Consider the following 27,100-nt stretch of genomic DNA (forward strand, 5'->3'; position numbering starts at 1 on the left):
AAGGCTTTAAATGTATTGGTTTTGATAAAGATTTGTGCTGAATTGTCTTCAACAGAAACAACTGAACTGAACTTTTTCCTAGCTGTTTTCATTCATATATTTTTGTTTGCTCAAATTATAAACTTGATCAAATATACACCCCTCTTTTCAGCACATCTCAAACAATCATAAAAAATAGTTTTACTTTTCAATCCAGTTCAAAAATGTTGTCGAGCAGAAAGTACAGATACATGCTCTCAAATATAATAAAGTAAAAGTAAAGTATCCATGTTAAAATTTACAGATACCAAAAATTAAGTATAGTACAGTACTTTTCTATTTTTACTTTATGGTCCACCACTACTTTTATGCGAAGAGCTCTGGTCAGCTGAAGTTGTTTTAAATGTGATATATAAATAAACTTGAATTTAACTGAAATGTACATTTGCTATATTCATTACTATTAGCAACTAATGTACTAGTCTACTACTACTTCCATTACCCTTTTGGCGTACTCCCTCATATATCAGGTTGCCACAGACACACACTAGTCATAAGATTTGGCATGTTACCCTGGCCAAAGTTTGAACTGATTACCCCTCCATTTATGGGTGAAAGCTTAACCAGTATTACTTACTAGTAACTCTTCGCTTTGACGGCAACTAGTGATACTTCTACACTTTTATTATCACTATGGCAACAATTATCATTATTACTGCCACTACTGCAATTATTTGAGTGTCATGTGAGATACGGACACACATATGGTTCGGGAGAAAGTGATTGTACAAATAAAACTTGTGTATTTTGCAACACAAACGAAATCCATTGGCCGCAGAGAGAGAAGTGAAAGTGCGCTTGGTGGCAGCTGGATCTGGCCGCTCCAAAGGTTCAAATAACAAGAAAATATATAAACAGTACTTCCCCATTTTGCCACTCTATGTAATTTCATACTAAATCAGAAATTATGGCTATGCAGAAAAGCTAAAGCATGTGTAACAGACAGTAATGATGTGTCAGGGTATTTAAGACGTGGTGGAAAGTTCATTGGGATCAGGGAACGTTTAGATACCGGTGACTTTTGACTCACGACTTCTAGTGAAAATATATTTGAACCCAACAGCAACTTCACTTCTCCTTTCTGAGTGTGACACATTAAGGCTGGGTTCTCTACTAAATCAAACGTGCTTAGGTAGAGAAGATTTATATATAGAGAAAAAATAATAACTTAAGTAAAATTTTGTATGCAAGTTTTGGTATTTCTAATAACCGAAAATTAGAATCAGTAAATCATATCTCGTGTAAGCAACAAAAACATTTACATTTTTCTTTCTTTAGATAAAAAAAATTTGATTGGTAGCATATTAATGTGATTAGAGTGGGACAAAAATATATGACAGAATGTTGATGCCTGAAAATAACAATTACAAAGACAATTTTCATTTTAGTTGTGTTTATTGCACTTAAAAACATGTGTCCTTACTCTGCGTTGGGCTTGCATCTCCACAAATCTGACTCTTATTTGGCCTAGAGGAGAGACTCCTGCATGTTTCCATGGATATGTTGTTGCTTTGGCTATAATGTTCCATAGTAAACATATAGAGGCATTCTACATAGAGAATGTTCTGAAGTAAAGCTTTAACTTTTTTATTTTCATAGAATTATGCAGGTGACATGCCAGCTCCAGAAAGTTGCATACTGTACCTTAAATATTATCTACTCCATACTCAAAAAAATGAAAAAAATGTTTAATGTCAAGGTTCTTTATAACAGCAAAATGACAAAATAGTGTGTTCCAGAAGATATAAATCCAGAGTTTATGTATTTTAGGGTTGCATTTTTGCATAACTGTACTATAAATCTTATAACTTCTGGAAACAGACAAAAATACGTTGATCGAATCAAAAATATTAAAAATATTGTTGTAAAAGTGAACAGTGTTTTTATTAGTTCATTTACTGTACATTTTAGCTTTGTGAATCTGTTCTGTGGTGAACAGGCCTGGACGACCACAGAACAGCTCCGATATGTGATGCCTCACTTCATCCACAGCAGCACCTGAGAATCACATCAGGAGGACTATTTCAACAGTGGCTTGAAATACTACAAGACATGCAAGAGATTTAGCCTGATCGCCACAAATGATGATGATGATGATGATGATGACACTGGATAAATGGTAAGCGTTGGGAAATCTATGCCAAATATGTGGTATGTGGAAAAAGGCAGAATCAGCAAAAACAAAAATCATGATCGCTTAAAAAGCTACAACAAAATAACAGAAGTGGAGCAGCTAACATTTGTAGGTATTGACATTTCAAGTACTCCTGAAGAAGAAGTACGGTAAAGTAATAACGCTATTTGCTATATTAGAACACATAGACTAATATGTGCACATGGGCCACTATGGAACCTATCTGGACGACTGAGGGATTACACAGATATACATGGTATTATAAAAGAAAGTACTATTATTTAATGTCGAAAAATGACATTCTACTGCGTAAATAATGAGTATTTTTTTCATCATTGTGCTATCAGAATCAGTATTGAGTATTGAGTCAACTCCTTAGTACTGAAATTGAGTTTGAAATGTTGTGCCATCTGTGATTCCTGGGCCTTGGTTCAATTAAAATATGTAATTAAAAAATAATAAAAGAATACTGTTAATACAATATTATAAGTCTAGTCTAGTCCAGTGTGTTTTTAAGCTCTACACATCTTCACTAGAATCATTTGGATGATTTCAGCCCTGGAATTGCCAATCTCTACTGAACTAAAGGTAAAAAGTAGCTGTTAACTTGAAAACTACCGCTCCGTGACATCACAAGGTGGAACAGAGTATTTTCAGCTTTGGAGATGTAGACAGACTAACGATAAAGGGTTATTCAAACATATATGAAATAAAACTCCAGGTATGTTTTTGAGAATGTAACAACATAACATTGCTGAAACCTCACAAAAAAATAATACATTTTGTGTAATATAGGACCTTTAAAGATATGAATCAATTCTCTAGTAAAGCTTGTCAGCATTCTAAAAAAAAATTTTTTTTTCTCATAACTCAGAAAATAGCATTGGGTGGTTCTTAGAAGGTGGTGTGGATTGATGATACAGCATACTCTTAATAGAACAGTGGTTGGCAAATGTTTATATATTTCCCAGGACTGCTCCTCAATTTAGATTTAAAAGTTAACATATCCTAAACACAGGTATTTTTAAAAAAAAATTATCTTGTCCCAGTAGAGACATATTGTAGAAGCAGCGCTTGAAGTAAAAACAAGTTTGCTGTGTACAATATAAAGCATTTTACTGTCCAAAAATCAGGAAGTGCACAGTTAGAATGCCAGTTGTGTTAGCATTGTGGTGATGGCAAAACTCCACTCTGGCCTCTGAAATTTAAGAAAGGTGCTTATAGACTCATCGCTGTGAGTAATTAGGATGTTGTGAATGCATAAGGTAAGTGAGGAATAACTTTGACCCGCTGCAAACGGCTTAAAATAAACTAATTCTGTTTTTCATATTTTTAAGAAAGTAAAAGTAAGGTACAGTGCTTTAATTGCATTACTGTAAAATCTGCATAGTATAGTTAGTACATACACACATTACAAGGCCACACTATTTTTTTGTGTTGCTTATGTTTCTCGGAAGTCATAGTGAGGTACTTTCACCAATGCATGACCACATTTTAGTTGCATTTTACATAGACTTCATCGCGGGCTGTAACACAATCTCAATCCCACTGGCTAAATGAATGTTTATGAGTGTTTGAATGGGCAAACTCAGACTAGGGATGTTTAAACTACAGCCAAAAAACTTCAGGACCATAGACGAGGCGTTATACTAAAACACTGTGGTTGTAACTGTGAGCAATTCATTTCAGTCGCCCAGGAGACATGCAGCAGTGATGTACAGTTCTCATTATCGGGCCTTAGTAAAGTCAAGTAAAGTAAGGTAGTAAATCAGCATTAGAACAGCTGAGTATTTTGTTTCTTTTGAGAATAATATAAATATTTGGATTTCAGATTCATATTTCAGACATAGATATGGCCACTCATTTGCAGAAGAAAATAAATTCTACTCTAGGACGTGATTTGAGGAAAATATCAAATAGCTATTAATGTGATAAGCAATATTTTTAAACTCTGATTTTGTTCACAGTTCACATTTTAAAGGCGCTGTACTTGATTTTTGCATGAAATACAGAACGAGTTCATTTTAAACCATTTGCAGTGATTCAAAGCTATTCCCCACTTACCTTATGCATTCCAGTCAACTGAATATGCTAGTGATTCCCTGACAGTAAAAGTAAAGTTAACAGCTATTAATTAGCATGCCAGCAATGCACTTCCTGATTATTGTACACTAAAGCTCTTTATAATTAGATGCAGACAGCACACAGCAGTCTTACTTTGTCCCTCTAGAGCTACAATATATCTGTACTGGGGCTGTGTTTGCTGTGGGAGAAACCGCATCTAAAGCGTTTTACTGTCCAACAATCAGGAAGTGCACGGTTAGAATGGCAGTGGCGTTAGCATTGCGATGATGGCAAAACTCCACTCTGGCCTCTGAAATTTATGAAATGTGCTATAGACTCATCACTGTGAATAATTAGGATGTTCTGAATGCACAAGTTAAGCGAGGAAGAACTTTGACCCGCAGCAAATGGCTTAAAATGAACTAGTTCTGTTTTTCACATTCTTAAGAAAGTAAAAATAAGGTACAGTGCCTTTAATTACAAAATACAGAAGTTCATTTTAGACCAGTCGCAGTGGTTCAAAGTTATTCCTCACTTACCTTCTGCATTCCGGTCAACCTAATATTCTAGTGATTTCTGTGACAGTAAAGTTAGCAACAATTCATTAGCATGCCAGCAATGCACTTCCTGATTATCGTACACTAAAGGTTTTTATTGTATTATAGCACTTTGAATTACTTTGTGTACAAATTGTGCTATAGAAATAAACTTGCCTTGCCTTTATAATTAGATGCATATACCAAAAAGCTATCTTATTTTGACCTCTACAGATACATTATATCTGGACCAGCGCATGACAAATGTGTGCAGGCTGTTTAAACACATCTATGAGAGAACACTGAACTGATTAACTAATACAGGAAATGCAACTGAAAATGTGCAATAATCTAAACCAACAGTCACTGATAAATTCAATTGTTCAGATTGAAATTTTGATTTAATTTTGATAAATCACCCAGTCCTGGTTAGCGTAAAAACAAGTTAGCTGATCCACTTTCATCAAGAAAATATGCAAACTCACCCCTGCATCTTTTCTTTAATAAAATCAAAATAACAGGATCAAATCTGAAAAATATAGAAGAAATAAGCATAACAGCCTAAAATATGCACAAGGCAACTGTTTCTAACAAACTTAATCATTTTGAAACCATGATTTAGTCACGTGTTCCTGGAAGTGGAAGGTCCTATGTAACTTTCTATGTTTTGATCAGAGAAACAGATTTGACTCATGTCATTCGAATTTCATAGTTTTAATGACCTGCTTTTAACTGTTGACGCTAGGAAATCTGCAGGGTGTTTAGGTGCCTTTGACACGGTGGATCACAGCATCCTTCTGTCCCAGATGGAGACAGATGTGACCATTAGGGGTACAGTACTCTGTCAGAGAGGTTTTTTTTTCTGTGAACCTAGGACAGTGTCTCTCTTAGAGTACGGTGTGCTCCATGGTTGTATATTAGGGCCAGCCCGCTTCGCTTTGTACATGCTTCCCCTGGGGAGTGTTTTTGGAAAGTGCAATGTGGCATTTCATTGTTTTGCAGATGACTTTCAAATATATCTGCCTTTGAAGGCCAATGAAAGCCAGGCCACAGTCAGAGCACCACAGTACTGTCTACAGCACTGCGCAGACGTGGCTGAGCACAAACTTCCTTAAAATTTAAATTAAAACAAAATTGAGATTGTTGTGTTTGGCCAAACTAAACCACTGCTTGGGCATGACAGTGTGACTGGACCTATATCCTCTTATTGTCACCCTGCAGTGAGGAATGTGGGTGTGTCTGTGACTCTATGTTAAAATATTAGCTCTGTCCTAAAGTCCAGCTTCTTTCAGTTGAGGCTCCTCGCTAAAGTAAAGCCCTACTTTCCACGGGTGGATTTTGTAAAAGCAATTCACACATTTGAAACGTCACATCTGGATTATTGTAATAGTTTGTATGTGGGGCTATGTATCATGTGATCTGTATATTTGTTTTTGTTTTTTGTTTTTTTTGTTGTGAAGCATTTTGGTCAGTTGATGTTGTTTTAAATGTGCTATATATATATATAAACTAGAATTTAATTAAAGATCACGGGTACAAGCAGCCATAATGAGTTTCCTCTGCAGGGTGGCTGGGAGCTTCCTTAGAAATAGGGTGAGGGGCTCTGTCACAGGGGAGGAGCTCAGAATAGAGCCGCTGCTCCTCCACATTGAGAGGAGTCAGCTGAGGTGGCACGGGCATCTGTTCAGGATGCCTCCTGGACGCCTCCCTAGGGAGGTGTTCCGGGCATGTCCCAGCAGGAGGAGGCCCCAGGAAAGACTCAGGGCATGCTGGAGGGACTATGTCTCTCGACTGGCCTAGGAATGCCTTGGGGTCCCACCAGAGGAACTGGAGGACGTGTCTGGGGTGAGGGAAGTCTGGGAGTCCCTACTTAGACTGCTGCCCCCGCGACCAGAAGAAAATGGATGGATGAATTAAAGTTGAACTGACTATTCTAGTACACATTTTATTTTGGTTAAAAGCATACTTTTCACAAGGCATTGTAATTAAGCTGTTGTAGTTAAGCTAAATGTAAAATTATCATTTGCAAAATGAGTAAAGTATTTGTGTTATTTTATAAATGTTAGTTTTATAAATACAACAATGTCACCTCATATAATGTTGCCTCATATAACCTCAATAAGTGCTTTTGTGCCAAATGGAGTAGTTTTCCCCTGATTTTGCCTTGTATTCTACCTCGCCAAAATTGAAAAATCAACATTTATTGGAATCGATGAAACAAATTATATGAGACAAAGCAGGAGCGTAAGGGTTAAGTAAACATTATAAGGTTTGTAGACAACAGGACATAGTTGTTCACGTCTCTTGTCTGTTTGTGAGTGAAAACTGGGGAAGTGAGATGGGCTGAGCAGTCATAACAGGAATCAATCATTTAATCAGCAACTGGAACAGACAATAGAGCTGTGTGTAAGCGTGGAACTTTCTGATTCTGCAAGATTTAGGGTCAAACAAGTTTACTGGGGGGAAAAAAACTAATACACTTGCAGATGGTAGATTTAACTGTATCACAAACTTTAGATTTTATTTTTTTTATTTGTGGATCATAATGTGCTTGGAACATTCTCCATGCCCAAACACAGTAACACAAACACAAGTATGCACCTTTTTCAGCAAAAAAAAAACATTCAAAATGAAAAAAAAATGTATATTGTAGTCTACAACGTCACTAAAAAGCTAATAAAAAATTACTAAAAGGTTACACAGTAGAGCTTTATTTAGCTTTATTCATCTTTGTTATAGTGAGTTATATCAATTCAATTCTATTAACTTGTTCTAAACCAAGGATTATGTTTATGTACTACACACTTATTCTGAAACTTGAATGAATTTGGCAACAACTCACTGAAACATGTCTGCGGACACTGAAGAGGAACCATCGGGTCGTAACTCAAAACAGGGTCCCACCAGAATAAGGCCTGTGGTTCCTGATCTCTGGAAAATGTCAAGAAATCACAAACAATCTCAATATGAACATCTAATCCTTCTCCCAATTCCTTTCTTCCATTGAGGTAACACACTGCACCCTGGGACTGAATGATTCTGAGTACATCCTGCTATCAAACTGGCCTGTGGTACGAGGCTGTCATACCAGCTAAAGAAATGGCATTAACGTTTGAGAGCAGAGGAAGTTTGGGGTTAAGGGCCACCCAAGTTTAAAGGAAAATATGTTGGGGATAAATGCCTGGGTTATGTTTGTGTTTCCGAATATTAATTTGACATAGGCCTTAGTGATGTCTGTAAATCAATGTGCGGTTTAGGGATTCCCAATGCAAGCTGGGATTTACTGTGAAAATCCATTGAATGTTTTTTGGTTGTTATGAGGAAAAAGTTGTCATTAAAGTCTACTGCTGCATATGCTATAGCTAGTAAATGTTTGCTGCAAAAATGGCCTGTGCTTATGACAGGTTAGACTGCTTATTTTACTAATACACAGTTAAGATCATTATATTTAAGATTTTGGTTTATTTTTTTTCCCAGCGTGACTTTACTTTCTGACTGGAAATAAGAGGAATTCCGTGTTACCAAGCAGTCATGTTGTACACTGGGCCTCTATTGTACACAGAAATTACTATTTGACAAATAAAAACGCAGGAAAACAAATGTATTGTTTAAAATAGTGTTTAACGTGTATGCATCAGAAAAAAAAATATTTCTTGCATGTTAATGAGATGTCATCAATATGTTTAGAACTCTCTACGTCTTGAAATTTTCAACATATTTTTCAGCTTTTCTTTGCAAATTTCGTCTTGATTGGTGTAAAAATATAATTCATCTTTACAATAGGTAGAATTCCATTAAATAATAAATCTGAGAATTATGAAAACCTGTCAATCGCACTTTAAGTTCATCTATACTAGGCCTGTCACAGTAACATATTTCGAACATAAGTTTGATATATATTGTACTGTAGTAAAATAGTTAATAAATGATAATATTGAAACTAAATTATGCCACCCCTCCCCGAACCGCCACCTTAACGTGGTGGAGGGGTTTGAGCACCCGAATGATCCTGGGAGCTATGTTGTCGGGGGCTTCATGCCCCTGGTAGGGTCACCCATGGCAAACAGGTCCTCGGAGACGGGTCTGACTAAGAGCGGTTCAGAAGCCCTTCATGAATAGAGTTACAACGAGGCCAGTTACGTCGCCCGGACTGGCGTTACCGGGGCCCCACCCTGGAGCCAGGCCTGGGGTGGGTGCTCGGCAGCGAGCGCCTGGTGGCCGGGCCTTTCCCCACGGGGCCCGGTCGGGCCCAGCCCGAAGAAACGACGTGGGGCCGTCCTCCCGTGGACCCACCACCTGCGGGAGGAGCCATGAGGGGTGGGTGCGGAGAGATCCGGGCAGCAGTCGAAGGCGGGGACCTCGACGACCGGATCTCCGGACATGGAGACTAGCTCTGGGGACATGGAATGTCACCTCGCTGGGGGGGAAGGAGCCTGAGCTTGTGCGGGAGGTTGAGCGTTACCGGCTAGATATAGTCGGCCTCACCTCCACGCACAGCTTGGGCTCTGGAACCCAACTTCTTGAGAGGGGTTGGACTCTCCATTTCTCTGGCGTTGCCCGCGGGGAGCGGCGGCGAGCTGGTGTGGGCTTGCTCATTGCCCCACAGCTCAGCCGCTGCGTGTTGGGGTTCACTCCGGTGAACGAGAGGGTCGCGTCCCTGCGCCTTCGGGTCGGGGACAGGTCTCTCACTGTTGTGTCGGCCTACGGGCCAAACAGCAGTGCAGAGTACCCGGCCTTCTTGGAGTCCCTGGGAGGGGTACTAGACAGTGCACCAACCGGGGACTCCGTTGTTCTCCTGGGGGACTTCAACGCCCATGTGGGTAACGACAGTGACACTTGGAGGGGCGTGATTGGGAGGAACGGCCTCCCCGATCTGAACCCGAGCGGTGTTTTGTTATTGGACTTCTGTGCTAGTCACAGCTTGTCCATAACAAACACCATGTTCGAGCACAAGGGTGTCCATCGGTGCACATGGCACCAGGACACTCTAGGTCGGAGGTCGATGATCGACTTTGTTGTCGTGTCATCTGACCTTCGACCACGTGTCTTGGACACTCGGGTGAAGAGAGGGGCTGAGCTGTCAACTGATCACCACCTGGTGGTGAGTTGGATCCGCTGGCGGAGGAGGAAGCCGGACAGACCTGGCAGGCCCAAGCGCATTGTGAGGGTCTGCTGGGAACGTCTGGCGGAGCCCTCTGTCAGGGGGGTCTTCAACTCCCACCTCCGGGAGAGCTTCTCCCTGATCCCGGGGGAGGTTGGAGACATGGACTCCGAGTGGGCCATGTTCTCCACCTCTATTGCCGATGCGGCTGCTCGTAGCTGTGGTCGTAAGGTCTGTGGTGCTTGTCGCGGCGGCAATCCCCGAACCCGGTGGTGGACACCGGAAGTAAGGGATGCCGTCAAGCTGAAGAAGGAGTCCTATCGAGCCTTGTTGGCTCGTGGGACTCCTGAGGCAGCTGATGAGTACAGGCGGGCCAAGCGTGCCGCGGCTCGGGCAGTCACAGAGGCAAAAACTCGGGGTTGGGAGGAGTTCGGGGAGGCCATGGAGGAGGACTATCGGACGGCCTCAAAGAGATTCTGGCAAACCGTCCGACGCCTCAGGAGGGGAAAGCAGTGCCTCACCAACACTGTTTACAGTGCGGGTGGAGAGCTGCTGACTTCGACTGGGGATGTTGTCGGGCGGTGGAAGGAATACTTTGAGGATCTCCTCAATCCCACTGTCACGTCTTCCGAGGAGGAAGCAGAAACTGGGGACCCAGAGGCGGACTCGTCCATCACCCTGGCTGAAGTCACTGAGGTGGTTGGCAAGCTCCTCGGTGGCAAGGCTCCGGGGGTGGACGAGATCCGTCCTGAGTACCTCAAGTCTCTGGATGTTGTGGGACTGTCTTGGCTGACACGTCTCTGCAACATCGCGTGGCGGTCGGGGACAGTACCTGTGGAATGGCAGACCGGGGTGGTGGTCCCTCTGTATAAGAAGGGGGACCGGAGGGTGTGTTCCAATTACAGGGGAATCACACTCCTCAGCCTTCCCGGTAAGGTCTATTCCAGGGTACTGGAGAGGAGAATCCGACCGATAGTCGAACCTCGGATTCAGGAGGAGCAGTGTGGTTTTCGTCCTGGTCGTGGAACACTGGACCAGCTCTATACTCTTCATCGGGTCCTCGAGGGTTCATGGGAGTTTGCCCAACCAGTCCACATGTGTTTTGTGGATTTGGAGAAGGCATTCGACCGTGTCCCTCGTGGTGTCCTTTGGGGGGTGCTCTGGGAGTATGGGGTCCGGGGCTCTTTGCTAAGGGCTGTCCGGTCCCTGTATGACCGGAGCAGGAGCTGTGTTCGCATTGCCGGCAGTAAGTCAGACCTGTTCCCGGTGCATGTTGGACTCCGCCAGGGCTGCCCTTTGTCACCGGTTCTGTTCATTATATTTATGGACAGAATTTCTAGGCGCAGCCAGGGGCCGGAGGGGGTCTGGTTTGGGAACCACAGGATTTCATCTCTGCTGTTTGCAGATGATGTTGTCCTGATGGCTTCTTCGAGCCAGGACCTGCAGCAGGCACTGGGGCGGTTTGCAGCCGAGTGTGAAGCGGCTGGGATGAGAATCAGCTCCTCCAAATCCGAGGCCATGGTTCTCGACCGGAAAAAGGTGGTTTGCTCTCTCCGGGTGGGTGGTGAGTCTCTGCCCCAAGTGGAGGAGTTCAAGTATCTCGGGGTCTTGTTCACGAGTGAGGGAAGGATGGAGCGGGAGATTGACAGGCGGATCGGTGCAGCGTCTGCAGTGATGCGGTCGCTGTATCGGTCCGTTGTGGTAAAGAAGGAGCTGAGCCGGAAGGCGAAGCTCTCGATTTACCGGTCAATCTACGTTCCTACCCTCACCTATGGTCATGAGCTTTGGGTAATGACCGAAAGGACAAGATCGCGGATACAAGCGGCTGAAATGGGCTTCCTCCGCAGAGTGGCCGGGCGCACCCTTAGGGATAGGGTGAGGAGCTCGGTCACACGGGAGGAGCTCGGAGTAGAGCCGCTGCTCCTACACGTTGAGAGGAACCAGCTGAGGTGGCTCGGGCATCTGCTCAGGATGCCTCCTGGACGCCTCCCTAGGGAGGTGTTCTGGGCATGTCCCACCGGGAGGAGGCCCCGGGGAAGACCCAGGACACGCTGGAGGGACTATGTCTCTCGGCTGGCCTGGGAACGCCTTGGGGTCCCACCGGAGGAGCTGGAGGACGTGTCCGGGGTGAGGGAAGTCTGGGAGTCCCTGCTTAGACTGCTGCCCCCGCGACCCGGCCCCGGATAAGCGGAAGAAAATGGATGGATGGATGGATAAATTATGCCACTGACACAAAAACCCAAGAGTAGATTTGAACTACAGAAACTATTCTAAAACTACAATATTATATAAAAAAAAAACATGAGCAGCAATAAACAAACAGCAGAATGAAACACTTTAATACTTAGGAAAAGAAAAATATAAAATCTGTCAACTGGACAAAATGTTGTAGATGTGAAGACGTGTCGCTGCTCATCCAAGCCGCTTCTGTGCCTAAGTATGACTCAGGCACAGTGCACACTTATGGTAGCACAATAGACCTAGACAACAAACAGAAACTGTAAACAATTGGTGTTTTTAACTTCAGTGTAGTTAGCTCCTCCCTTCAGACAGATATAAGGCAGTGTCCACCAGTAATCTGACCAGAACTGAAGAAGTGGCTTGGATGAGCAGCGAAACGTCTTCACTCCTACAACATTTTGTCCAGTTGACAGATTTTATATTTTTCTTTTACTATGGACAAGACCTGAATGACTGAGGGATCACACAGATAACTTTAATATTGAGTTTCTATCTGTAATAAGTCACAGAAGTTATTAATTCAACCTTTTACATCTTAAATTTTATCATATAACCAAAAATCTCCCAGTAGTGCAAACAAAATGTACACATGATAAATATTGACCACAAAAAAATATTGTTTCAACTTACTTTCAAATATTGAACAATAAGTCAATATAGTGATTTTAGTGACAGGTCTACGAATGTACGAATTCTATTTTGTGTTTTATTAATAGTCTCAGTGCCCTTTGAGTCACCACTTTGCCTTCTTTCTGGTCTTCCTCTTTAGGCTTCAAAACCTTGATTGCCTTTGGTCAATTATATTTTTATGTGACATAATTCAATGATCTGTTGTCGTAAAATTCTTATTTCAAAATCCAACACAAACATCCCCTGTGGGCACTGCTCTCTCAAAACTCCCATTCATAAACTGACGTCGTTTCACTGGTCGAGCCACAAATGAGTAATCTGTCTTTGGAGATAAATTATTCTGTAATTTACTGTTCTTTTAATCCCCATTTTAGGGCCATGCCAAGTCGTCAGCGTTTAAAGAAATATGTCAAGCGCAAACCACAATGGGAATATCAGGTGTCTCTTTTTTAATACAGTAAGCCCATTCATTTGACGGTTGTTATTTTTAATTTTCTAATCGCATTTGTGGAAAGGGATTTTGAGGTTTCAAGTGCAAACACCTCCCTGCAGAAGTCGAGGTGTGTTCAGTGTTTGGCCGTGGCAGCTCCTACTGTGATGCATTCACTGCCCTGGATTCAATCAGGACACCGCAGTGAGTGAGGAAATGTTTGGGCAGCTCTTGTAAAATGAAGAAAAATCCTAAATATAACAGAGGAAAATCCAGTAAAACAAGTTAGCAGACAATAAAAATTCCAAGTTTTATAAACAGGCCGTAATTTAAATGTGTGTTGACTTTGGCTCACCCACACAGACACATATCAGCATAAACAAGGAGATTTGACCCAGTTTTCTGTCCTCATCCTCATATAGCATATAGGAGTCATTACTTTTATATGTTTTATTATCATATATTATCAAAAACACGGCAATAAAATAACTTTTATTCTGTTATTCCACAGATTTGCTGCCGCTACTCAGGTATTTCCCTTATCCACCTAAAACTTGTAGTACAGATATATTGTAGAAGCAGCTCTTGACATCTTGACATGTCTTCTGCAGGCTGTAAGCATTTACTTATAGTAAATGTGTGTTAGCATGCCAGTTCTTAGCTTAACTGAGGTGGTAATAACCCATTATGGTCTCTGAAAGTTTTGAAAACCGCTTATAAGTTCATATAAGCTCAACTAGGATGTTCAGAATGCATAAGGTACATGGGGGTTAACTTTGGATCATTGCAAACTGTTTAAAATGAACTAGTTCTGTTTTTCCTGTTTTTAATACTAAGTAAAAATGCCTTTAATGTCATACTGTGGAACATCCCAGGCCAAGAAATAACATCTCAATGGAGATAAGAAGTTACATTGTGCACCTTTGGTAAACGAGAGGGCATCTAAACTATTATACCTCTAAATATGCCTTCAACTCAGTATTAAAAATGTTTAAAATTATCTGTTGTATCTTTATGAGAGAAGAGACCAGTTTGTGGCCAATCAGAGAGCAGCTAGTATTTGACTATAGCCAATCAGAGTGAAGCTCATAAAAAAGATAGGAGGAGGGAAGAGTCTGTGTGTGAATGTGTTTACACTGACAGTCATCCAAGTGCATTAGGTCAAATATAAACATGAAGCAGACATACTCGGGTCAGTCCTACTCCAGAACAGAGCCTCTGGCAAAAGTCCTTCCGCAAGTCTTAAGTATAGGTTGCGTTGTAAAACTTACTATACTCTTGATACAGGGGTTACACCCATTTTTTCATGTAATAAATTAAAATTTGTTTTGCTCCAGTATAGATATAATGTAAAAGCAGCTCTTAGGGTAAAAATTAGAATACTGTGTGTTGTCTGCCTTTAATCATAGAGTTTTATTCTACGCAAACCAGAACGCAAACCCTAAGCATGCTACTTGTTAGCATTACCATCACAACAAAATTCCCCTCTGGCATCTGAAAGTTGTGAAAAGCATTCATAAACTAATTGCGAAGAATAATTAGAATGCTAGGAATGCGTTGACAAGGACCACTCAGACAGTTGTTAAACTTGTTCTATTTTTCACATTTTTAAGACACTAGAAAAACTACTACTATACTAACTACTATACAATTATCCTTATGCTATTTTGGCTAATTTACACAGCTTTGCTTTACTTTGTGTTTTTTCCATTTTTGAGAATTAATGGTTGCTGTGCAAATACGTCTCTAATATAATTTTTGAATCTAAAATCAAGGTGCTAGAGATTCATTCTTTGAGACAGTGGGCACGAAATCTGAGAATTTTCTAAAGAAAGATGACTGCCTCCATCATTGACTGTGCTGCCTCTGGGCTGTGTCATGTCTGTGAGCTGTGACAGTAATTACAGCCATCAGCAGATCCCAGAGCGGTCCCAAGGCTGAGCCACTTCAGGCCGTGAGCTCATTGTTGAGGTTTAGAGGAGTACACTGGAGTGCGGAGAGGTGATGTACGAGATCAAGCACATTTATTTAAAGTTGTAGGCCTGGATTTATTCACACAAGTATATGAGAGGACAGAAGTATAAACAGACTGAGTAATTGAATTCTTAAAAAGGTATCAGGGATGGAAAGACAAGTTTTGTATGCTCTAGTGTGGTTTGGGGACAGAATTAGGGTGGGTGATATTGAAAATATTAATATCTTGATTTTTATAATTTATTTCTGCTATTTTTAGTATCTCGATAAGCATGTCTTTAAATGGGTAAGTAGAAGTTTAAGTATCAGACTGACTGTAATACTACCCACGAATATGCAGAAATATCACTGTATACACCTTTGGTATTTGAAGGTTACAAGATTTTTGTTTTTGTTTTAATCAGGCCTTTCGATTATAAACAAAGAATCAATATTTAAATATTGCATATCTTCAAAACAAAATTTACTCTATTCGTATTTGGATAATTGGCCTACCTATGAGACAAACTGATTGGTTGAAGAGTCGTGCCCAAGGAGACAACAACTCTGTGCATTGCTGCAAATGGGAGGTTCAAACTAACAACCTTTGGATTAGGCAGTAAAACAGTGACATGTTTGAATTAGTCTTGCCTAGTCCCTAAGGTTAAATGCCTTGCTCAAAAGCATGCAGTACTGGTGGCTCTGTTTTTTGCATATCATTAGTCATCTCTGTTTTACAAACCTTGTCCAGGTCTTAACCCACAATTATTTATCTTTTAATATTATGTAGAAAAATGTGCAAGTTGAGAGACAGAGAGAAAGATAACAATAAAAATATAATCAGTATTTGATGTAAAGAATTTTACAGTAAAGCTTTACGAAAAAAAAAAAATGTTTTAGGCAAAAGTACAAATAACTCAACTTATTTACAAGTGTAATTTGCCACTTGCACTTGACTTAATACAAATATTAGGCTTGCCTTTTCCCCACAATATTACGAGCAAAACTGTATTCAAAATTAACTTTTTAAAACAAGGCTCCAATTCAATCTTACGTTTCATAAGAATCCCTAGTTTGTCTTCAATTTGGCCAGATACATTCATTTAGATGTGAAGTGTTGCTCTGATGGCTACAGTAGGACAAAACAAAGCAGCACTTGGCAGGGTTCTGTTCCACGTCTACTGCTCCGTGCTCCAGTTTCATGCTTGTTTGAAAATGTTGTCACCGATTTTCCTCTTAAATCTGAAACACTAAACACATGCGTAAAAAATTATGGCACTTTAACGGCTATAAATGAAAAGACAAATTATTTTTGGGCATAAAACGCCTTGATTGATTTGCGGCGGTGAGGTGTGAGTCTCAGAGGTGCTATGCTGTTATGGCAGATGATGTCAACTTTTTCCACATTATTTTAATAGGAACGAGCTAATGCTGGATCACGTATTACAGGGACACACGCCAGTTTTGTAATAGAAATAATACTGAATCAAGACATAAAACATTTGATATTAAAATTAATTAAGTTAATTAATTAAAACAAGCTTTGCTTTTGAGATTAATAATGTAATATAATATAGTATGTTTAAAGGCACAGTGTGTAACTTTCTGGAGGTGGCATATCACCATGATTCCAAGGACATAGAAAGATGAAACTCCTGTCAAACATTCTCCATGGAAATAGATACTGTGGAAAACTGTAACCAAAGAAACCCAACACAATAAACGCAACCAAAATGAAAAAAAAAAAAGCTTTTATTTTAGTCAATTTTGTGGCTTTAGATTAGACCACTGTCCTTTTCACACAAGGTAAAAAATGCATGAAAATAGGCTGGTATGAACTGGGAATCTTCCACTAAACGGGTTAAGGGTTAACTTAGGAGTTAGGTTATGGGAAAGAATAAATTCCTTATCTTTAAACTGTACAAAAATCTTGTAGTTCATAATTATTTTTCCTTGTCTTTTTGGTCTTGATACGATAAGTCACCAGCAACATATCATCGCCTTCACAATTCCAAACAAAGATTACTCAAAGTTCATTCCTAGAGAAAAAAATGAGCATTACACCTACAAACTTCTACCCATCCATTAAAGACAATGATCTCAGCCTACTGTTCTTGCCCCATCCATTATCAGCAGCAGCAGACAGCACTAAAAGCATAACACACATATGCTTAGATGTGCATATGACAATGAGGCGGGCTTTTTCAGGCTCGGGTCGCAGAATGACACAGATTGGGGATGAGTTGTTGAGGGTGTTGTGGGGAGGACTGGAGCCTAAAGCATGATTTACTTGACCTCACAGCTCTCCAACTCTCCGCCAAAGACTCATTAATTCCAAGGGTCAAGCCGTCCGGACATAAATCGGAGAAAATCGGGACGTGGATGAGTTCCAGACAGACTAAAAAGAATTATGAAATCGAAAGACCGCCTACTTTTCTCCTATTTGCTTTATCTAGCTTCAGCACTTGTAAACTATCATTATCACTTAATTGTAATGTTTCAAAAAATAAAAGATAAAATGCAGAGAAGTATGTATCATGTGTGCATTAAATTGTCCATATCATGAGCATGTTTTGTGATAAGCTCATGAAAGAATTCAACGGCCTAATTAAATAGTTGGCATTTGTTTAAACATGTGTAGAGAGAAAATACACATGGACAAATGAGCAAAAAGCATCCTCTGCTTCAGGGGTTTAAGCTCTTTCATATGGTTATACTTTCCCAATAGCATAAGATTTTTACTTTTGACATGAATTCCTAATATGGTCAAAAGATTATTTTAGTAGTCGACTAGTCAGTGATAGCCAAACTGCATGTCTATGCTGTGCCAGCCCACACTGCCAGCAGCCTAAAACGTTATCAGATGTATAATACTCCCTACAATGGAAGAATAGCCAACTGGACTCGACTGGACAATACTATGACAATATCTATACTTATACTTCAATTTATTCTACAACTGTCAGCAATTATATTTATGATTAGTCACCTAGTCAAACAATTATTTCAACTGCATGTTGAGATTTTTTTAAATGCATTTTAAACAAATTAAAGTTCGACATGTGCTAATAGAAAATATGTATGAATAGTGTGAATATCTGAAATGTTTTATTCTTTTTTTACATTTTGATTTAATAATGCCACTATCTTGATGACTACAATGATTTATATACTTTACTTTCATATAACTGAAATCATTCTAAAGGTTAGCTACACTATTAGTCACTTTTTTTACTCTTACAGTATAGCAGGCAGTCTATCTTTTGCCCCAGAATCACAGAAGCCACTCTGAGGGAGGAGCCCAGTGGAACGTTTTGTGCTTATTAGGCAGCAGCAGCAAACATGGCTGATGTTTTATGTGATTATCTAGAATGAGGGATTTTTTTCTCTCTCCCATCCATCCCGGAGCCTTGGCCTGTCTTTTGTTTTGGGAGGAACAGCAGGCCGGAGAGGGGAAGCCCAATAAATTACACTAATGCACACGTTTAGTTGGGCTCCAATTCCCCCTGGCCCCTTATCAAGACTACTCCAGTGAGAATGTAAACTACCTCTCTGTGTCTGCCTCCCCAGCCCCAATATTTAATGTTATCGCACACTAAAACAACTCCACTGTTTATGTTAGTGCAAATAAAGGGCAGATTACTCCAGCTTTTTCTCACTATTTCACTGGACGCGCAGATAAGACAGGCAAATAGCTGTCCAACAGGGCTGCCGGGCTCGTTAATTCACAGAGATAGATCCGCTTTGGTGTAAACAGTGAAGTCATGTTGAGGGGATTCACACCCCCAGTTTATACAGTGGACTTTTTCCACTATCATCACTTTAACAACCCATGACTTGGCGATTTAGCTTTTTGAAAAAGGGGGTATTTCACTTTTGTGGGATATTAGACTAAATTAGATTATTTGAAAGGGGACAGTGCAATTAAACATGAGTAAAAGCCACAATTAGCCGAGAGACTATTTTTCATCTGCAATCCCCTGGCCCTGACGTTAGAGGAGCAATAAATATAACATTAACACGACAAAACAAAAAACAACAAACTACAGATTTCCACCACATACCATTCATACAAAAAAAAAGTAGCCACCTGGATTTATATAAGCAGATAAGCAATAAGCAGCAATGCCAGGATTCATCAAATTGTGACAGAGTGGTTCAAGAGCATGAGACATCATTTTCACACATGGATTGTCCACCACAGAGTCCAGACCTTAACCCCATTGAGAATCTTTGGGATGTGCTGGAGAAGGTTTTGTGCAGCGTCAGACTCGACCAGCATCAATGCAACATCTTGGTGAAAAATTAATGCAACACTGGATGGAAATAAGTCTTGTGACATTGCAGAAGCGAAATCGAAACAACGCCACAACGAACGCATGCCGTAATCAAAGCTAAAGGTGGTCCAACAAAATATTAGTGTGTTTTTTGGTGGCAACTTTTTTTTTGCCAGGCAGTGTATATGCACCCCAACAAGCTCTAGTCTTCAATGTTGTCAGGTGTATTTGTTTACCAGGCATTCTCTCTGGTGTTTGGTGAAGGCCCCATATGTGGTTTGTTGTCCTCGAGTATTGAGTTCCACTCTCTGGCTCCTTTGACCAATCAGGCAGACTGACTAAAGATGCTGTTTCTCAGAGGGACCACAGTCACCTCTGGTGACAGTGTTGTTTCTTTGGCTGATGAAACCTGTCATATCATGCACTGTTTTGTATATTAAACATAACTCAGTAAATTTAAGGAGGTCTAACCAATTTAGGAAGCCACATTTTCAAAAAAAATTCACAGTGGTGGTTGTTTTTTGCGTTTTTTTTGTGTGGTTTTTTTTATCCATTTCTAGTTAATCTAAAGTTCATACGATTCACTTTTACACAACACAACAACAACATAAGCTTTAAAGGAGAGGTGAGAATCTATTAGCAATCCAACATATTGAATACTACGGATATACTGATTAACAATATACAATATGCATTGTCCCAGTCAAATAAATAAAAATAAATAAATAAATAAACAATCTACAGCTTTTCTCCTGAAACATATATTTCAAGTTCATGAGAAGCTCTGTTTGTTGTACTAAAACATGCCCACTGTTTTAGAGACATTTAGGTGCAAGCAGCTTTCCTGTAGCAAAGATGTAACACATTTCACTGGGTGAGTTTAGGGGGAACAATGTCTTTTGAACGACCATGTACAAATAAAACAGTGTCATCTGCAACTTCAGGGAAACTGTAGGCAGATCATTAATATAAACACTAAATAAAAGAGGACCTAAAGTTGATCCCTGAGGGACACCTGTGGTTACATCCTTAGTCTTAGAGGGTCTAAGAGACCTGATGAAAACCTTGGTTTTAGTGATGTGTGAAATGGTAAGGGACTGTGTTGCAGAAAGTGGTGAATTTACTATATTCTGGTCTAATAAAGTGATGATTGAGAGGGGCTGTTATCAACTTTGGCTCTAATAAGATTTTTCCATTCAAATTTATTTCCATTCAGTTGGTCTTATTTTTGCTATAGCCATCCGTCAGTTTTTTAATGTCATCCCAGGTTATTTTTAAATTTGCCTGCACATTATTCAATCCAGTTATAAAAAAGTTGGCTCTAGTTTTTCTAATTTCCTTCACAACCTTGTTTCTCAGTCACATAAATTGATGTCTATTTACACAGCTTTAATTTCGAAGTTGCTAACACATACCATATTTAGATCGCATGTTACATTTTATAGTTTTGAAAATGCTATATTACAACAAACAATTATTTAACATGTTTAATAAGTTTCAGTTTTTGATCTGCTCTGAGTTCCCCCTCCCTTTGTCACTCCCCCTTCAGACCTCCATCACAACACATCACACTAAAGACACTACTGCACACAGCATAAGGTTTGTGAAGTTGTATTGTATTGTTTTGTATCATGCATTTATTTATGAAAAATGTTTGTGCAGGAGCATGGGTGAGTCTTGGACAGAACTGCACTACTGATAACTCTAAGGAAGGTTTAAATGAAGCCAAGGAGAGATCGCAATATTTCTCAAAAACACATGGATGGATGAAATATAAAACGTCTTCAGGCATGTTTTTGATGAGAAAACAATTATATAACATAGTAGAAGGCTCCAAAAAGTCAAATGCTTCCTCTTCAAGCTAGGTGCCATTCCTGCTGGAACACACAGTATAGAGAAGAACAGAATACAACAGAACTCATCACCAGCACAGCACATGGACAAAATAAGTAGCAATGAGGCAGTAGTAGCCCTAGTAAAATACAGTAAGTACATTGTAATCCCGTATCATGATGTTGACAGCACAGACAACAATTTTTTTTATTTTATTTTTTTGTGAGTAAATAAGTTTTTATGAATGCACCTCATGGTAGAGTAGAACTGCACTCTTGCATTATGTTTACTGCCCTCTGCTGGCAACAAAAGGTAGTGAGTCATAGTGAATAGGCAAAAGCAGCACAGTCAATTAAAACTACACTATGCTAACAGACCAGTGGTTGTATAGAAATTGTGTTTAAACCTTCAAAACACACTGGAGCACTTCCTGGTTTCAATTGCTGAAAGTGTTAAACTGAAACCGAGCTTTAATGTAAATCCCTTTACCATATAAGAATACATGTAGGGCTGTAATGGTTAAAGAATTTTCATTGTGGTAATGTGGCTCAGCACTGTAGTATACCAATATTGTGGTTACGCAACAGCCCTAATTACAAGTGAATTAAACTAAATTCTACACCAGGAATAATTTTTATTATGAAACTACAAATATAATATTGCGTGTCACCCTCAAGAAGATTTAAGATTTGAGGCTAATCACACCTTAAGTGTATACAGACAAGTCAACCAGCTTTACGGGCCCACACAAGGAAAGCAAAACAAGCATAACCCCGATGATAAAAGGAGGCCTGTCCCAGGTTTATTTGTACTTCCATCAGCTCACGGTTGAAGTTAGGAGCTAATGAGACAGCGGCATGCCCGGGGAGGATGCATGGCTGCGGGACTGGGGTTATCTGGTCCCTCCTTCTCCACTACTTTTAATCAGGCTCGGCTCAGGACACTCCCATATCAGCGCTAGTCCATCACAGAGCAGCAGACAGACAGGGAGAGCAGCTGAAGAGTGCATTAGTAAGTTATGGCCCGCTGGTTTAGCTTTAGCCGCTGTCATATTGTAAAGGTTTTAACACACGCACCTACATAGCTCCGACAAATTTATGTGCGAGGAGATAGAGATGAGACAACGCAGTAAAACCACCAGTCACATACATTTAGGGAGACTCCGCAGGGCCGGACACTTAAAATACTTGTCTGATTTTTAACAGAGGGGATGTCAGGAAGATGCTTTGTGTAAGTCAGACGGATAAGGGAATTTATCAGGAGTTTAACGACTCACATGTACAATGGATGGGAGTGAATGCATTGTTACAATAGCTTTTATGGGGATTAGCCATGATATACATAGATATATTTTATTTACTTTTATTTTATATATTTTTACATTGTTTGACACACCTGTTAGTATTTTTCAGTTTAATTATTTTGTATCATTGTTATATTGTTAATGTGTGAGTTACAGTGCCCAAGAAATCCCTTATAAATCAAAAGTTTGTCTAGGTCTAAGTAAGTCCAAGCCTAAAAATATTAGTACAGTTCCATGTGTTGGCAAAAGTATATTGCTGTCATAATGTTCCAATTACATGTCACACATTAATGACAACTGACAGAATGTATGCAGTCACTGAGTGTGTGGAGAAACTTGATTGTGTTTTAAATGTTATGCCTGTCTCACAAGATAATACATTATATTTTTTGTTATTCGTGATAATACATATTCATAGCATATTCTGAACTTTTGAGAGCCAATATATTATTTGAGAATGTAAATATCTAGGAGCACGGTTAAAAGATATTAAGGTAGGACTTTAAGATGGATCAGTTAAGAACAAATTATTAAGATCCTTTAAAGCTTCAAAGCTTATTTAATGATGTACTGCATGACTTCCCTCATTTCCTAGTCTCCTCGGGATGCTACTGCTTTGCCTGGGATGTTCAGTATTAAAGGTGTTTGCATGTAAAATACCTTGAACAATACCTTGATCTCTCAAGAGGTCTAATTTCTAACTTGGTGTGGTGTTGCTTACTTATCTACATGGAGACAGAGAAGTTCAAAGCCATGCTGAGAAACATTCCAGGCAAGGATAAAACATTTCCAGGAGAAAAAGTAGTGAGGACCCTCGACCAAAAAAGTGACATAGTGCACATTTATTTATATGATTTCAGGATTCAAAAGTCACATATTATGCCAACTCAGATTATTTCAGCACTTCACGACAAAGCTCTGATAATGTCCTGTTGGGAAAAAAAAATTCCATATACTTGAAATGAAGTTATAAAAAATGCTAAATGATAATGGATCTACGAGGGTCTCACAATGGGAGCAGTTGAGAGACACTCATCTGTTACAAATCCTGATAATGGCCGTGTTAGTACCAGACACAGACACACTTATCTCCTCCAGCACACTCATTATTTATGCCTGTATGTGTTCTCTGTCCGATCGGTTTAACTTGGAGCGTGATTTAGACGTTCCAAGTTACTCACCACCTCGACTTGACCCGCTCCCACCTAATCAACGCCCACGCAGCACCAAACAACCTGCGTCTTCGGATAGCTTCTTTTATGTGCATCTAAATATCCTTTCCTCTGCACCAGTCAAAGCAAAATACACAAATTCCTCGCAAATCACTCACGCTTGATGTTTCAACCAGTTAAGTCAATAATCTCAGTGATAAGTAAATTTGCAGGGATGACTCTCAGGCGTTCTATGTCTATGGTAAGATCCTTATTGCAAAAACATGTGCCATAGCTATGAGTGATGGGCCCAAGGGAGACATACCATTAGAAATTAGAGAACAATGTGAACAATTACATTTTCACAGTGGAAAGTGGGAGTGGCAGTGTCATCACATTTTGCAATAAAAAACTTACAATAACGTTGGGGATGATTTAAAAAACCTTCTTCATACAAACAGAATTGTAAATAAAATATGAAACTATTCAAATCATTAAATAAAGATGAATGTTTTCATTCTATTGTGCATATTGTGAATGTAATGTAAAAACTAAAATCTTGTATTCTGTGGCGTTAGGGTTAGGTACATGTTTACAATACATTTAAACTGTGTCATTATTAGCTTGTTCAGAGTTGTAAATAGTTTTTTTTCTTTGAGTCCAGGTTATAGAAAATAATTTAAAAAAATGTCTCATAGCCACAGTAGGGAGTGGCATTGTAACATATCTTTTATGGAAAGTAATCCTTGACATTTCGATATATGTTATTAACTTTTATATTATATATTTGTACCTGATTTGACACATCCTTTACTATTTAACTTAAATTATTTTGATGTGTATGCTGCTGTGTGCAATTAATATCCCTTGCGAATCAATAACATAAGTAAGTGCTATATACATTCCAGTGACAAATGACACACTGCCAAGTGACAGATTGTATGTTGTATGTATATGTAGTGTGAGTAGGTAGAGAAAATTGGTTTTCAGTATCATACAGTACCATTAGTTTTTAAATGTCATACCTACCACACAAGATGGCACATTCTATTTTTGTTAACAAAGCATATTTACAGCATATTGTTAACTTCTGCCAGTTTAATGTTTACAGAATATAAGTAACTGTACAAGATTAGTACAGTGCCTACAAGACCAAATGAGAATCTGCTAGCTATCATGGTGAAATGTCACCTTCAGGGCCAGCAGCAGAGAATAAGCAGTTTACAGAGATCAAAATGTTAAATAAATAATGATCAGCATATGTGATAGGCTTCATGGACAGTAGGGAGTGGCACCAAATGTCAGAACTTACACACTGCAGTATACATTACATTAAAAACAGGATTTGGCTGCGACAGTATCCTATGGAATAGTGATGGTTATGAATGCTTACACATGCAACTTTGGAGCAGGTGGCTTTGTGTCTATAGCAGTAAAATTACATATGCTTATAATTTCTTTTGACAAACTAGTACTTATAAAAAGCCACAAATAAAGCTGTCTAACTGCTGATGACATTAAAAGAGCTGTCCCATTGGCAGTAATTATAGACTGTACAACATGTGTGTCGTGTTGCTTAAGCTTCTGCAGCACAAGTGTAATGTAATAGATTCCAGATGTGTTTCTGTTTAGGTCCACAATCAATAGCCAGTGTTTTTCTCTCTCCACCTCAGACAGTGTTTATGATCAGATGTGTTAACCAATGGCTCGTGTAAGTGTAAAAGTGTGTGAGGGGAATGTACTAATTGGTTTTCCCACATGAGGTTTGTTTTGGGGTGAAAGGCCCGATGTAGCGAGAGGGTAAATGTATAGGGCTCCTTGTTGTAAATGTACACAGCAATTGTAAAATGACACTATTTAAGAGTGATATGGAAAATATAAATCTGGTTAATATTATAGAGAAAAAATGCAAATTACCACATGTATATTAGAACAAAGCCTAATGCAGCTTTGACAGCATGTTAATAAAGATGTCCATTAAAGAGGGGGTATTACATTTCCATGGGGTATTAATTGTTAACGCATAACATATTTAGATCACCATGTTACCTTTTATTGTTTTGAAAATACTTTATTCGCAGAAAACAACATATTAAAATTTTTCTGTTACATTCCAGACAGCCCTTCCCCTTTCTCCTCACGCTAAGTGCTACCATAACACAAACAGTGCGCATTCCACTACTGAAATTACAGGTTTGTGATGTCTTGCACACCTTATATCTTGTATATACATGAAAAATTGTGTGGGTGTAGGAGTACTTGTGGGCTGGGCTTTGTACAAGAGCTTCATACTACTAACCGTAAGGAGGGTTCGAATAGGGCCCAGGAGAGATCGCAAGATTACTCAACCATGACACTTCATGGTTTTGATGAGGGAATAAAATTGCATAATACCCCCTCTTTAAAATGCATCAAACAAACAAACAAACAAATAGATGGTGTAATCCTTTGCTCGTCCAGGAGTGAATCAACGGTTCAACAAATAAAAAAATATAGATGTGTACAAGATTGACTAGGGCAAACATAATATAAAACAGAATATTTGTTCCATAATATTTGTACTGAGGTATTTCAGGCTACTGTATTTAAGTTGTAGCTATACTTTCTGCTTCCACCTTTCACTTCTTGTTTCTTTCATTATTAGAGTTTTTGGCCTTTGCAGAATCTCCACACTCAGTGTTTAAGTTGCTTTAGGCTAGTGCTAGCAATTAGACAACATCTTTACCTCCACCCTGAGAGGAAAATCAGCTGCAGTGCATGTGCAATTATAACACAATATTCAGAATTCCATATAATCCCAATATGTATAAAACGATATATCACAAGCAATATATAAAAATGCCTAAAGTATTGACTTTGGGGATTGATAGATACCTTGGTGCATGGCAGTATAGTTGAATGGGACTGTAGGTTCAAACCTCTGGCAGACAAACTTATTCTTGTTGTGGAGAAGGTCTCTGATCTGAAATAATTAAGGTAACATTAACAGTGTTAAGTTAGTTACCCATAGATGCCTATAAACTGATCAGTGCTGATTTATTAAAAGGCAAGGGGAACCAGAAGTGGGCAGACACTATTGAACTCGATATAGCTTTGGAAATAAGAGAAGCAATTTTTTATAGCCCAGAAACGTGTTATAATTTTTGGCTGAACAGCATGTTTTACTAAGTATTGATGTGTAATATTTCTAAGTTCTGGTTGCGTGTGAGAGGGAATCCCCCCTTAATTTGTCTTATTAATAACTCTTGATGTGGCTATTTATTTTTGGCGGAGATGACATTTTGTTTTAAGCGATAAGAGAAGTGTGCATTATAAACAGAGGGGCTTAGAGCCAGAGGAGGTCGAGGTGTGACCCAGGCAGGCCCATAATGATTACCTGATGGATGGAGTCAGCCAAGGTTCAAACTA

Source organism: Periophthalmus magnuspinnatus, chromosome 24 (assembly GCF_009829125.3).
Source record: "Periophthalmus magnuspinnatus isolate fPerMag1 chromosome 24, fPerMag1.2.pri, whole genome shotgun sequence".
NCBI classification, from domain to species: Eukaryota; Metazoa; Chordata; class Actinopteri; order Gobiiformes; family Gobiidae; genus Periophthalmus; species Periophthalmus magnuspinnatus.